This window comes from Thermobia domestica, chromosome 14, assembly GCF_964235325.1.
Source record: "Thermobia domestica chromosome 14, izTheDome1.hap1.1, whole genome shotgun sequence".
NCBI classification, from domain to species: Eukaryota; Metazoa; Arthropoda; class Insecta; order Zygentoma; family Lepismatidae; genus Thermobia; species Thermobia domestica.
In genome coordinates, this window is record NC_137467.1 from 4,810,615 (window position 1) to 4,827,121 (window position 16,507).

General features: G+C 35.4%; 1 protein-coding gene across 1 annotated transcript in view; it reads left to right on the top strand.

Annotated features, from left to right (window-relative positions):
- The window catches only part of LOC145670651 (dynein axonemal heavy chain 1-like), a gene marked incomplete at its 3' end in the record, with an annotated part of 1,762,390 nt that overhangs the window by 1,059,123 nt on the left and 686,760 nt on the right, over positions 1-16,507 (top strand).

Genomic DNA, 16,507 nt, shown 5'->3' on the forward strand with positions numbered 1-16,507 from the left:
GCCAGCATCCGGAGAAATAAGCGTGCATACACAGCCATGAACGACGCATTAACAGATGTTGCACAGAAGCACTATCTTCCGTGCTTTAATTTTAGAATCTATTTTCTCTAAAGGATTCTCCCTTACTGGCTAGCAGAATGGAAACAAGTCAACGAAAATATGCTCCACCAAATTACACCTCTTCTTTGCGATTGGCAGACGTCGTCGCTCACTAGTCGCTGAAATAAAGTGATCTTAACATGATCATGCATTGGAAATTCATATGTAACACATTATTTAGTGAGTGGCGCTAACTATACGTATCACGAAGACTATGGCAATTCGTCATTCGGCAATTCTTGAAGAATGTCCTGAATACTCAGATCTCGTAAAATACTCACAGTACCTAAAGATCTTAGTTAGGTTTCAGTACATAATGCAGTCTTTAGTGAGCATAATGTAATCTTAATTCGTGTGATTGGAATGGTTAATGAGCTCTTAGGTATTTCTTCTCAGATTTTTCCTGTTAGGAGTTTCCGGTGTTGCTAATTTTTTAATCATTTCTTGTTATCTATTTATTATTATCTTCGTTATTCCTCTAGCCTTTTCACGACCTTTTAATTTTATTGGTTTTGGTTTGTTCTTCCAATTTATAGATCTTATGTTTGATATTCACTGTTTCTTTTTTCATAAGGGTTATTAAGAATTTTTATTGTGCAACTTATATCGGCCATTAGCATTAGGTCATGGGTCAATCTGCTTCATCACAGATGTCCGCATTAAACTTTACCTAATCAATCAATACCTCTGAAGTTGCTATTTCTGCGAGATCCATCTTAATATTGTCCTCCCATCTCCGCCTAGGTCTTTAATGATCGTTTTCCGATTGGGCTTCCAGTTAAAACTTTGAAAGCGTTTCTAGTTTCTTCCATTCAGACCACATAACCTGCCCACTCGATCCTCCTAGATTTGATCACCCTAACAATGTTTTGTAAATGGTATGCTATACCTCAGTAGAGGAAGTTAAACTGCAAAGTAAACATATCCTAATGCCGCCAATTACAAATATGTTTCTTCAAGTTGCCCCAATATATCCCAGAAACATACTGATGTGTTTTAGGATCCCTTGCATCAGAGTTATGAAATCAACCAGTCAGTAACCGTATCCCTCATGTTGCTATCTTTTAACTAATAAATTTAAATATTCTAGAAATTTTTAGTTTCTACGTAGTTTTATTCTCAATTTCCTCGTATTCTGTCCAAGAAATTGTAAATACGTATTTTTTGTATCACAAGTTCCTGAATTCGACTTCTAATGAAGCTTTCTCTAAGCTTGGTGACAAGAAGAAATCGTTACTGCGAACCTCAGTTTTGCAAGCAGTACAATTTTAACATCGACATTTGTTTCTTCTTAGTCAAAGGTATACAAACGATCTCGTTATCAGTAATTCCATAAAGTAATGAATTATTGGAAGTTCTCCTGTCTGCCAAGGTCAAAAGCCCTTTCTACTTTTAACTTAGTAAATTGCCTCTGACGTTGTTCTTAGAATTTCAAAAATAAAACTGTTTTATTTGTTCTGGTTTCAACTTGAATCTTCCTTTAAGGAAGTAAACAACAGTCAGAGAAGTTTTTTTTTTCTAAATTGTCGTAAGGTACGTAATCAACATCCTAAATTTCTTGTTTTCTTATATATATAAAATAAGACAGAAATTTAATCATTGAATTGAAATCCTCTTCTAACGATAGTCTGCTTCGAAGAAAATTACACGAAAAAAGTAGTTGATAACATCATTATATGAAAATCACTTTCCCATGTATGCTGCAAAGACATCAAATAAATGACGATAAAATTATGCGTAACAGAAGGGACAAGAGGGGGCAGTTGTCCCCACTTTTTTGAAGTGACTCCTTAATGTATATAGTTTCATTTGGAAATATAAAGTTTTTGTACGTATCACTGGTTCATAGAATAAAATGGTGCCATTGAATATTTGCCGCTGCGTGAGTACGTATTGGTTATTTGTCTTATTGTTGAGTTAAAAAAAAAGTTACAGGAATTGCGTTTCACACATGTCGGAAAGTCATCGTCATGTGTTTTTGTTTCTGTGCGTACACAGTAGGAGTACGTCGTTGTTAAAGTCTGTACGACGCATATGTGCTACGTCGAGAAACAAAGATAAATTTCTTTTCAGTTTTAATAGACATAATTGATTATTTGTGTTTCTTATACATAAGAAATACAAACTTATTGATGTAATATTCGATATATTGAATCATTGTAAAAAATATGCATGTATTACTGCGATAATTTGATTCTAGCGTATGTGCTACAAAGGGATTTTACCCTGTTATTTATCCACGTGTATTTTTTTTTTTCCTTTAGGAATTCTGGCAGTAGCATATCAGCGGGATTTTCCGTGGAGTGCATATCCTCCCTGAACTTTTTGACGTTTATAAAATTTAGTATACTTTCAGGAATAAAAGATTATTTATTCAAATGTTTTTACCATCCTATGCTGTTTTCAAGCCGTCAGGTTAGCTTCGACCTCTCCCTTCATCCTCGAAAAGTATGACTGTCTGTAAGTTTTGTTTTGTAATGGAATTCTGCCAATTGAATTGGGATTTCATTATTTATTAACGTGGGGGCATGGTAAAAGTATGGTTAAAGAGAGTGAGTCATGGACTTTTGCATGAGGGCATTTGTCCCCCTAATTTTAGTGATGTACAATTTTATAGCCTCTTTGCAAGTAACTTTCTATTTAACCCTTTTTCTCTGGAATAATCTTACGATTGTGCATTGCTTGTGCTGGCTTTATCAGTCTTCATTTACTGAAATCTCAATATCTATGTATATTTTGGTGTTTAACGTCCCTCCGGGGATGAAACCTGAGACTTCGGAAGTACCAAAAAGTGGGCTACCACTGTACGTGCCCGTTCGTTTTTTTTATTTTTTATTTTTTTTTATTTTATTTTATTATTTTTTTTATAAAATCCTATTAATATAAATTAGTGTTACGGTATTTTGAAAGATAAAAGCAAAGGTCACTTCCCCATTTTGATTGTTTTTAGATAATAGTATTTTACATCACTTGGAACCATGTAACTATCTTAATACTATTTCTAGGATTATCAAATAAAGAAATAAGACACCTTGTTGAGTCTCTTGATCCAAATAGTTCAGATATTGAAGAGCCACCGTCGGATGACGATTTAGCTTACGAACCGTCAGATATGAGCTCTGAAAGATCTAGTGAAGATGAATAAGTACAAAAGTATGCAACCCAAAGCTGCAGGGATACACCGAAACGCCCAATACAGTAGCGTCATCGTGAAAAGTAAGATGAATAGATCGAATGGTAGAATCAAAATCTCACGTAGCCCGACAAAGTATTTAATACTAATAGAATGAAATTTCTACTTTCAAGGATCAACAGGACTTTGGAAATGATGCACTTAGGAATTCAGGCTATGCTTGTGTTGACGCACCGGAGACTTCACACTCTGGTGGCATAAAGACTCCGATTGAATACTTCCCCAAATATATATATATAAGATGATTGTGTTTTTGAAACCATGCCTGAATATACCAATGTAAGATCAATGACAGTTTTTGGAAAAAGTATAAACACAACAGCAGAATAAATTTAAAACTTTTGGGTCCACGGTGGCTCAGTGATAGAGCGTTCATTTCCGGTGCTTAGGAGCCCTGGTTCGAACCAACTCGCGCCAAGTGAATTTTGTGGTGAACAAACACGGTGTGTGTTTTTTTTTCGGGGTCCCCCATTTCCTCCCACTTCCCTCATTCCACCATTTCATTCGTTTCTCATCATCACTGTCTCTTTTAGCCTAGTCTGCATAAGCGTGGGATGTAAAACTAAAAGATTTCATTTTATTTCATTTTTAAAAATTCTGGGGTGTTAGCATGATTGAATCATTAATACGATCCCCTAAACATTGCACATGCTGGGAAAGTAGAACTAGATCAGACTAATAAGTGACAATATTTCAAGAAATAGACACTACAGTTTACTATTTTCTTTGAAAGTTGTTGATGAAAACGCTGTATCAGAAAAAGAAAAAGAAGACTCATTGTGGAAAGTAAGACCACATGTTGAGAAAATAAGAGATGCTTGTATTCAAAATCCCAGAGAACGAAATCCCAGCTTTCAGGAACAAATGGTATTTCACGGAATCTGAAAATTTGGCATTACGTTAAAGGCAAATCCAATCCAACAGGAATGAAAAACTTCATATCATGCTTACCGAATGGCATTACTCTCGATTTTCATTTGTATAATGGTTTTGTTGGATTGTGTGGCTAAAATTAACCATAATGATAATACTAATAAATGCAAGAATTAGCCACAATTAAGTTTCATTATGAGTATTGTTAAAATTTCAGTATTAACAAGAAATCTATATTTTATTTTTATTTTGTTAAAGGTAATAAAAATTTATTTTTCTATTAATGGCCATGTTTGATTTATATATAGGACTCAGAAGCCTAAATGCGCAGCTGTCGAAATTTCTCATTTAGTTAAAAAGTCATGCACCAATGTTATAGACTAGTTACTTCCTGTTTGGCATCTTATTGTCGCATAAGTCCATTGTAGCATATATGCTACATCCCCCCCCCACCTCATAAAACGAAGTAACAAAAAGTCCACAAATTTGTTATTTTTTGAGGTTTCCCAAACAGAGAAATTGATTTAACATGTTTCACAAAACGTCCCTATTTGATGTGTCGCTAGAGGATATATATAAAAGGGATCATCCCAGCATTATCCTAGGAAAACCCAGAACATATCCATGACACTATTCGCTAATATAAGCACCAATAAAAATGATAGTAAACAACTGTAATATGAAAATTCTCAAGTTTAACTTAATGGCTCAACGATTTTAACAAACTCTCACTTGCAATAGGGATAACGAAGTAACCACACCAACTCCATATAACAAAGAATTCAATTATTGTTAGAGAAGGCTGTACTAGCAGCAAACTTTTAAAATAATGTGCACTCTTACCTGGTAATGATATTTACAAGAATAAATTATAATTCCGAAATTTTTTCAAGGCTTTTTAGTATTTATTATAATTAACTTACAATTATTTACTATAGAAATGCATAAATATTATCTGACAATTTTTACACTTAATATCAAATACAACAAAAGATATTAAATTGATTAATAAATTAGTAAAGAATTGTTAGAAAATAATTCGAATAAAATAGGAATGAACATATTAAAGTACAAGAAAAATAAGAATACATCAAAATTTACATTTTGGAATAAATTCCAAAAGAAGCTTAGTCTAAAATCTGAGACTTTTTTGATTTAACCAGACTTCACAAACAATTAACAGCATTTTATAAAGAGTACATGATTCTGTATAACAGCTTTTTCAAATAAATGATCTAACGAAAAAAGAAGAGATACAAAACAATTGTTTAAACTTGGAAATTGGATACTTTGCACTGGTTTGAAAATTATCTGATGAGATGAATGAACGAATCAATAAATTATTATAATTGGGAAGAGTGGTGGTTATGCATCAGCACCAAAGCTATTTATTTCCTGTCAAGATTAGACCAATGGCCGACATTATCTGTAAAATAAAAGAATTTTAAAAAGTATAGTTGAAATTAAATTACAAAAAAATACGGCATTAGAATAGGAAAAAAATCTACAATTTATGAAAGAGGTCGTTAAAACACAAGAACAGAATATAAAGTATATAACAAGAAAATTATTTTTAAAAAATAGCAATATTATTAGCACATAACACAAAAATCTAGTTAAAATACATCAGAGCACGTTAACTATACCAATTTCGCAAACACATGAGGATGCAGTCGATTACAACCACATTATCTTTTAGAACCTAATTAAGTTTTTCAAGTATTCCGAAGCACTTTCTGAGGTCTGAGTATTCCGGGCATTTTAAAAGAATGTACAGAATACTCAGTAGGACGATACAGTCTTCGCCTGTCATGTTACGTAAGTCCGCGTTACACTGCAGGAATGTGGGTTGTCTATATTTAAGGCGTTCTTAGAATTAACTAGAGAAAAAAAAACTTGCAAAACGTTCAACTTCCCCAATCCCGCCACTCAACGCGGAAAACAGCTTCGTATATGACTAGATCTGGTAAACGTGTCTCTGTATACAGAATTTGGTGGCTGTAGGCGACTCCCATTTTATGTGAAAGCTGATGGCACACATACGCATTATTTTAATAACATCAGTACATATAAATCGGGTGTTTTAAAAATGGCACATACCGGCAACAGAGCATTATTCGACAAGTCAAAATAAAGCAAGAAATGTATATAATTGCATACCTTTAAGGTCCTTGTGTGGAAACGCGAATTGCACTATGTGGCAACGTCTCAGGTTGCACTGTGTGGCAACCTGAGAGGATATCTACCAATCCATCAAATAGTTACATTGATTCTTTCCAGATGGCACTTAAAGTCGATAGATGTTGACACTAGCACCATCTATTAGCGTAACAATCGATGTAACTGCTTCATGGATTCATAGAGCAATATCATTGGTTCCAAGTTAATATGCGACGTTGTTACATAGTGAAATTTTGATTCCCCATAGCGGCTGTAGGAGGCCCCAGAGGGTATATTATTACAAGGGGAATTCAAAAAGTAAAGGCAGATTTGAAAAAAGTTGTACTTATTCTAATGATAGAAAACTGAAACATATCTTATTTTCTCTGTAATCTCCCTGGACTTCAATGCACTTTTCCCAACGTTTCACAAGGTTTTTGATTCCTTCAGGGGGAAAAAAAATGTTTTTCGGTTGCATCTGCAACCAATTTTGCACCACATCACTGACTAGTTGATGGTTGAAGTTTATTATTTCCCGGTACGGGATGATGTACCCAAGTTCCTCTGTCGTTGAGGTCAATGGCCTACCGGATTTTTCATCGTCATATGAAGAAGTTCTTCCTTGTTTGAAACACACTATCCATATGCAGATCTTTCTTCGCGATAATCAGCTGTCACTATACTGTGCTTGCATTCGACGAATGTCAGCAGGTTTAACACCTTGCGCATACAAAAAGCGAATGACTGCTCTCATTTCCTTCTTGATGCAGATCGCCAATGGAGCTGCCATGTTTAACGGTCTGCTACACTCCAACGACTAATGCAGGTATACGAGCGACACGTTGTCTGAAAGTGTTGCCAACTACACTCACTCAGTTCCCGGCGGGAGCTCATGTGGTTCGGATTCCACGTTAATCAGTAGGTCCACGTCTCATATAGTCTCAGTGCTGAACGGGACGTTAAATTCAAAATCAACTCAACACTCACTCAACACTGGTTACTAGCAGTGTTGCCAATCTCTGGAAAGAAAACTTGCGAATGTGCCTTTACTTTTTGAATTCTCCTCGTATATAGGATTCTCACTTTTTATATCTATAGCCTTGAATCCTCTCTCTCTCTCTGTGTGTGTGTGTATGTGTGTGTGTGTGTGTGTGTGTGTGTGTGTGTGTGTGTGTGTGTGTGTGTGTGTGTGTGTGTGTGTGCGTCCTGATAATACATTCTATCTCTGATTTCTTTCTTTTCGATTACAATCGGATTGGAACCCAGTAACTTGGAAGCTAACAGAAGTTTCTCAATGTAAAATGACATTCACTTCGTCATTGACTGATTGAAATATTAATGACGACGTCAGCTTTAAGACTGTTTGCCCCACTCATGGAAAGACTAATGATGGTCTGATTGTGCTCATAAAAGAGGAACACAAAATAGAAACTACACAGAATAAAACTTATAAAAAAATGTAAAGTCAATACAGGCTGAAAGAAATAATAAAATAGAACAATTAAGTGTATAAAAAATAAAATACACTGGAAGTCGCGAACATGCTGAAAGAGTTCGCTTGCAATGAAATGAAATGAAATCTTTAAGTTCTACGTCTTACTGTTATACTGGCTACGCTAAAGGAGATGGTGATAATGATAAATGAATGAAAAATTGTAGAATGAAGAATGTGGGAAGAAACGGAGAACCCCAAGAAAACCCACGTACACGATGCTTGTCCCTCACAAAGTTGAGATGCTGCGAGCTGGGATTGAACCAAGGACCTCAAGCACCAGAGGTAAACGCTCTACCACTGTGTCACCGCGGCCCAGAATTCACTTCGTTTCGCAGGAAGAAAAATCTTTTGTGCAATTTTGTCAATTATATCATAATGATGTTTCTTCTGTAATCACTGAAGAGTCAGTGGCAGGAACTTTGGCTAATTTTATATAACTTTTTTAGAACAAACAAATGATATCCACATTACTGCAATTTCCCATACTCATAAATAAAAGCAAAATGTCATCTTTATGGTTCTTTAAGATGATACCTTTATGGTAGAATGGCTTCTGTTAAAACCACAGAAAGAAAGAGAATATTACAGCAGAGGGAACTTTGAAAGCCAAGAAATGTTTTCAGGAAACAATGCATCTTCAAAACCGAGCTCTTACGTCTCCTGAGGCATCATGGGAATACATGGGGCTTTTTATCTCTTCTGAAAACGTATACTTGAGCAGACTTCCAGAATAAATTGCATTTGCTATTTCCGTCCATTGCTGCTCATATTTGCCTTTTGACGTCCACGTTTTCATCTTGGATGCTAACGGACAATTTTTCTAACGTAATTTAAAACTCTCAGGACAAAAGAACAACCTTATACCCTGCCTCAGAATCTAAAATGTCAGAAAAACAAAGAGTTTTAGAAACTGTATTCATTGAAGAGGATAACTCTCTATGGGTTATACATTTAATAACGACATTCCTTAGACGCCCAAGCTTAATATTAACAATAATAATTTTAGAAATTTAATCTTAGTTGCTCAATTTAGGATTTAATATACGAGAAAGTAAAATTTTAAAAAGAAGCTTCTTAATGACGGCATGTGGATCTCAGACTGAGTTGAGATAAGGCCAGAGACTAGTGTTGCCAAGAGACGAAACAGAACTCTTTGAGGCGAGACACAAGGTGTCTCGTGAGATATCTCCTCGTCTCGTGTCTCGAAAATGCAAACACAGTTTTTAAATTTGTTTAAAAATTTTTAACTTAGAATAAATTATTTGCCTTCAAAATGTATACCAGCGTTTATTATTTCAAATGAGGACTATCCTACAAAGAACAAGGAATACCTAAGTTTTTTTTTTTTTTTTTTTAATGACTCTTACAAACAACTTTCATTTCCATTTTTCAATCGATTTAAGTTTAATTATTTTGTGATAGAGCTCCGGATTCAAGTACAATGTTAAAGCGTTCATAGAGATCAGTGCTTCAGAAGATTCATTCCGGGTGCTGCTGGGGATATCTATGAAAAAAATCCTGTTATAGAAGTACAGGTTCTCTTAATGGCAGTTTTACCGGTAACTAACGATTCTTTCATTATCTTTCTCGTTCCGAACAAAGAGTGAAACGTGTCAGACTTTTTCGGTACAGAATTTTGAAGGGATGCTGGTTTGACAATAAAATGTAGTTTTTTTAATTGTTTTATGATGTTATTCGAACCTATGTCATTTTTGAAATCGAAAAGTTACGTAGGCCTCCTTATTTGTTGACGTCGAACCAATAGGATTTCAGAATAAGTAGGGAAGGCTTACCTTTCGACTGTACCAATGGTAACGGCAAGTGTTCTTGCAATAGTAATTTATTAGTGGTTCAGTCGATATCAAGCAGATGTCATTGGACGATTGTAGTCGTGTTATGTGTTGTGCTTTGTTAACCAAACCAAACTTGGTTAAAAGTTGTAATTTTAACCACTTGGCATAACACCTCTTTTTTCTTGACCTCAGCCGCTGCAGTGTTGCCACGAAACGAGACATGACCATTCTAGACGAGACGAGCACATCTTTTCGAGACAAGACATACTTTGCACCAGACGAGACAAGACTACCTGAAATCTCGTCTCCTCTCATCTCGTGGCAACATTACTAGAGGCACATTTCGGCCAATTTCACAATCGAACATTCCCAAGGTGTCCATTTTACTGAAGCTGTGTGAATGTAAGAGCCATCTTCAGCCCCTTTCAAACCTGAGGTTTCCCCGTGTGCCTATTTTACAGAGACGTTAGACTACTAAGGATTTGTACAGTACAGGTCATAGAAAACTAGACAGCTCGTAAAAAATCTCAGGGGTCCGAAAGATGAACCTAGATCCTTACGAATTTCCTTTATGTCTAGTTCGTTTTCCGTGTATTTATATCGCAGACAGGGATGCAAATTGAACGGTAATATTAGTCAACGCATAATATAATTCTGTTTCCTGTAGATCAAAAATATTTACCGTACATGAAGATACTGCAATTTTTAAGTCGAAACTTTAACGCATGATTTATATTTTTAATCTACAACTATTAAAAATACCGACATAGAAGCAGAGGCAACATTATAACAACAAATGGACTACAATGATTCCATCTGTTATATATTTGTGGTCGAGAAAATTTTACAGGTTTGTGGCCAATCTTTTCAACAATGAGATCTCGAAAGCAACAAATGCTAGAAACGTGCCGTTTTCTTTGGTTGATTCCAAACTTTGTGTAGATTAGCCAGTTCTCATTCAAATTTTCATACAACTTGTCTTTATTTCTCTATTCTACATTTTAGGCGTCGTTTTGACCCTATTAGTTCAATATTGCTACTAGGACGTTATATCGTAGTGAAAGGCAACCAGTAGAGTAGCTACGTATAGCAGGTTGATGGACATTTCAGGCGCTTTGCTTTAATCTGAATGATAAAATCTATTGCAATCCGGCAACTTCGAAGGCTTGGGCACCCACAATGGAGCATATTCGGATGTGATATGGAATTATAAGAAAACATATTTGCATTTGGTATCATTTATCACTCATTCAAGTTTGTCACCAAATTTGTCTATAGCAATTCACTCCCTTTGAGAGTCTTCCTGTCCTTTAGTTGTGTCTATAAAGGAACTTGCACAGAGATAGTGAGAAGATTCCCGCTCATATTAGAACTGTGCGCTGTGTAAAGAACACAGGTTCAGTTAGTCAATATATTAAAATGCTAGAAAAGTTTCTGGACGTTTATATGTTTGTGGTCAATCTTATTGACAGTCAGTTATCGAAACTATAGGCTCTAGAAACGTGCCGTTTTCACTGATAAATTGCAAATTTTGTGTAGATTGTCCAGATCTAATTGAATATTTAAAAACGTAGCCGTTACTTTTATATTACATTCTAGGGGTACACTGGAAGTGTTGAAATTTTTAAAAAAAGTAAAGCATCATATCCTACGAGTTACACATTTCAACACAACAGATTTGTATACAGGGTTGTATATCTCTCAGGTGCTTGTTTCGCGTCCAAATGATAACGAAAAACGAAGGATAGCCATTTCTCCAGTCTAAGATGAATATTGTTTGGAGTGTTTTGCCCAATTAACATTATATATCACTCACATTATAATAAATTGCATATGTAATGTACTTCCTTACTACATACTGCATGCACGAAGAAAGAAAATTCTGATCATAGATGAGTTAGAAACTCCAACCAGAAGTAGAAACCGGATCCAATTAGCTAAGGATAGAAGTCGGTGGAGAGTTTTTGTGAAAGTGGCATTGAACCTCCGGGTTCCATAGACCATAGAGTTAGTTTATGTATTAGCTTATTACATACTGCATGCAAGAAGAAAGAAAACACTGATCATACATAAATTAAAAACTCCAACCGGAAGTAGGCTCAAATCTTGTAAACGGTGCGAGAAATTCGAAAACTAATCGAAAAAAGTCTCCCCTTTGTGGTACCCCTTGCAGATATTTTTATCAAGATGTCTTTCATTTGTGCCTGTAAAGGGACATATACAGATATTGTGAGGAACGACAAGGAGATTCATACTCATATGTGAATGATGCACTGTGTAGAAAGTGCAGGTTCAGCTCAGTAGCGTAGCCAGGATATGTGTTTGGGGGGGGGCAAGTGCTGATATAGGCACATATAGAAACATTACAAACAAAGAAATATATTAACATAAAAATATTTTTAAAAAATTACAAACGTCAATGTAGCGAAGTACATTGTCGGACCTCTTTGGGGGGAACTGGCCCCTCTGCCCCCCTTCCCTACGCCACTGGTTCAGCTAGTTTTTTTAAAAATATATACTGAAGCGAGCGTGAGCGAAGCTTCTACCTTTCGACTCGAATCGGTAGTTGTGTGCCATCTGTTTATTCCACGATAACTCCAAAATTTTCCATGATTAATGAAATTTGGTATGTGGATTCCTTCAAAAGTCTCTAAGAACTTTATTGTTTGGGTTGCAATCCATTAAAAACAGAGCGCGGTAATTGAGTATATTCAACCCTATGTTGCAAAGTTCAGTACCTCGTATAAGTTTCTTTATTAGATTACAATAACCTTCATAGGTTGGAGTTGAAATTTTTCAAGAATTAAGGGGTGAATTTACCCTCCTCTCCAGATTGAAAAAAATATTCTCTGCTAAAAGAATTTGATTTTGAAATAATATGGTGTATATTTTCCTTGAAGCTTTCAAATCATTAGCTCTTGATAGGCTGAAATCAGTGAAGAGTAAAGAGATTCGATTTTGATAGAAGTTGCCAACCTCCCCGTCTCCCAGCAACCACCCTCAAGTCCGGAAAGATATTCGCCATTGAGAAGGCAGGCAAAGAACATGGAGATAAATGGTAATCAAATCAATGATAGATGAAGCTGCTCGTTCAACGCTACACATTTACGTTGGTGACCCCTATCCCTTCATCTCCGGGAAGGAAAGATCTGAGAGGGGGTGCTTCATTTATCATGAAAATAGCATTCTTTCATCTTTATATTCTTGTATGCCCTCTCAGCTAAGAATACCGCTACCGCTCAAGCAGGTGATTGGCGGGACACTTCACATAGGATGAAAAATGAACTTCTTTCTCTAATAAATGTAGATGTGTATGATTTCATCATTTTGTGTGAGTATAGTGTTTTGTTTATATTTTGTATTAAAATCGTCCCCCTGATTATTCAGCAAGTTCTTATATCAGGATATTCAGATATCGCAGAATGCCTAGTGTAACAGCCAAGGTGGGTAATGTTGCCATTACCGTCCCTTCCCAGAAAAACTAAATCTTTGAAAATCAGGAAAAAAAGTTTTACGTTCCCTTCCCTGTACTCAAACAAGTAGCCCCTCCGAGAAGAGTTTCCCGGGCCAGGTATGTGGTTTACAACGCCGCTTAACGCACGTAAAAATGTAAGCTACTGAAAGAGAATGGTATGCTAAAGTTCAACAAATAATAATAAGTCTTCAAAGGTTGCAGGAACATAACTCTACTTAATAAACAACACAAAAAAGAATTCCGATAGCATTAACAAATTTTATTATTATTTTTTTAAAAAAATAAACGTAATGTTGAATCTAACAACGAATTTGTAAAGTTCGTAAAAGTTTGTCCGATTTTGAAAAATATTTTCAACTACTAGTAGATTTAAACAATTTCGATTCATGCAAAAACCACAAGAAATTTATAATTACTGAAAAATTTATCAGGCACATGTTGCATGAAGTAAAAGTCCAAGATGGCTCCTGCCTTATCACAAGACATATTCAGCATAAACCGTATTTGAAATACACATATTTATATTATAGAAATTTAATACCAATATTTGAACTGATGGTTCAATTAGAATATTTATCAATTTTCTATCTACATGTTTTTATATACTCACGGAAAAACCCAGAATAGATTTTAAATTCACAAAATAAAATATACTATACACAATATTAAATATGGTGTAACACATACCTCGCGAAGAGAACAAGTGACGGGCCCAATCACTTAATTTCAAAGCTACTTCATCGGAAGGATAAACAACCAATCAAATTTAAGTATAGCAATCACATGACATTGACAAAAGACTAACCATAATACCAGATCATTTAAATTAAGAAAACACCAACTGTCTATCGCAAAAATATACTGTAGTGGAATACAGGGAGGAAAAAGGAAGGTGAATAGGTTACCAAAATAATAATAATAATAATAATAATAATAATAATAATAATAATAATAATAATAATAATAATAATAATAATAATAATAATATAGAAGGAAACAGTATAGAAGGAAACAGCGCTGTTTCTAATCTTAAATTAAATCCCTTTTTCATTCATTTTACTCTATAATACCAATGTAAAAATCACTACGGCACAACATCCCCCTCAAAAAAAAAATCTTCAGAATATTTTTCATTTTAAACCAAAACACATATGTACAATACAATATAGTAATGAGCATGAGATGAAATGATGATGAAAAGGGTTAGTAGCGAATGAATGATGATGAACATGAACAATAAATATACAATTCAAGAAACAACAATTTTCCTTACATGGTTCCACCAGACACATTTCTGGGCTCTCTGTAGAGCTTAGCTAAAGTAGTATGCGTCACGACTATTTTATTATCATTTGTTTTGCATTTTAATGTATTTGCCGTAGGTTTAGCAATCACAGTAACAGGACCCCACCAATTAAAGGCTAATGATTTTGTAACCTTGTAGGGATGACTTTTGCTGTGATTTGATCAAAACACGATCACCGACAGCAAAGGTGACAGGAACAGTACGCTTATTATATATCCTTCGTCTCTCTTCCCAAGCTTTGTGCATGTTTTCTAAAGCTTGCTCCCATATAGTGGCATTATTAGGGCCATCAATATCTTCAGAGGAAATTTTCCACTTAACCATCAAGGTATCAATGGGATCCCTCCCAAGAAATAATCTAAATGGAGAAAATTTCAACTCTGAATGTTCAGCAGTATTTAGAGAAAACTGCAGTTGGTTTATAAAATATGCCCATTTCTCCTGTTTTCAATTCAAATAGGATTTCAGGCTAGGTTTTACTAATCTCACGTATTTCTCGACTGCATTTCCACCAGGAAAGTAAGGAGAACTAATAATATGTTTTATTCCATTTCCAAAGAGGAAATTCTTGAATTCCACGGAAGAAAAACACAGGCCCCTATCGCTCGTAAGAGAACGACAAAATCCGAAACGACAAAAAATATCATTCAGGGCTTTGATAACAAGCTTGCTCGTTGCATTACGTAAAGGAACTAAATGAAGGAATCGGGACGCATTATCGAGACAAAGTAGAATGTACCGGTATCCATAACTACACGGGAGAGGCCCAGCCAAATCTACGTAGTTATGGCTATTCACTTCAGAACAATATTCTGAGATCAACTGCCCTTGAGGAAGATAGTTTCGAGCCTTCGGGAGTTGGCACTCATGGCACCCTCTCACATACTCTCGAACTTCGTCGTACATGTTCTTCCAAGTGAAATGCTTGGAAAGTTTCTTGTAACTCTTCAAAATCCCAAGGTGAGCCCCATTAGGTAACATTGAATGATAATAACTTAATAACATAGGGACAAGTAAACGGGGAACCAAAACCTTATAAGGTGAATATTTCGCCTTAGTAGTTTGATACAAGATATCCTTCACAATCTTATAATCTTGGTATTCCTCACCATGTCCAGCCACCTCCCGATAGATATCTTTAGTATCAGCTTCTGTTCGTTGATGTTGTACAATATCTGTATGTGACAATGGTAAACTCCATAGACTAAACATACAATTTTCCGCGGAACTAATGGAACAAGGATCAACATCTACATCCGTGGGGTTGATTTCATAAATCCGCGTCAAAAAATCCACTTGGAAATTCTTTGCACTCGAAATGTGCACAATTTTGAATTTAAATTCAAATAAATTCTGTACTATATTACCATAACGACCTAAATTCTTCGGATTACGTAACATGTGTACGACAGCATTATTATCTGTAAATATAGTAAATTCGTTACTCAAGAATGAACGAAAGCGCATCACCGCATTATATATGGCAAGCAATTCCAATTGATATATTGTTCTATTAAAATCAGCGGGTTTTAAAGTTTTACTGAAAAACCAAACTGGTTTCAACAAGCCCTCGTCCGTTTTCTGAGACAAAATTGCGGCTTGAGATCTCAACGTCGAATCTACATGCAAATAAAATCTTTTATTTAAATTGGGGATGGACAAAATAATCTGTTCTTCAAACGCTCGCTTTATTTGCTCCAAACAAGAGTCCTCTCTGGGACCCCAAACAAATTTCTCACGTGGAGAACGCATTCTCGATAAGGGTTCAATAAGGCCCGCGAAATCATTACAGAAACGAGAATAGAAATTTAAAAAGCTCAAAATCTTCACAAGGCCACGTCTGTTTTGAGGGGGTTTAATATCCCTAATTGCCTGTAGCCTTTCGAGTAACATCTTAATCTCACCGTCCTTGATCAAGAAGGCCAAAAATTCAATTTTTGTCCTCAATATCTTACTTTTGTCGGGAGAGAGAGTGAGGCCTCTGTTCGAAAAACGAGAGAGAACTTGTTCAAGCATGGAATTGTGTTCCTCAATAGAACATCCATATACGACAATGTCGTCAGCGTAGAATTCAACTCTCTTTCCTCTCAAGTCTCCCAGTATATCATTAAGA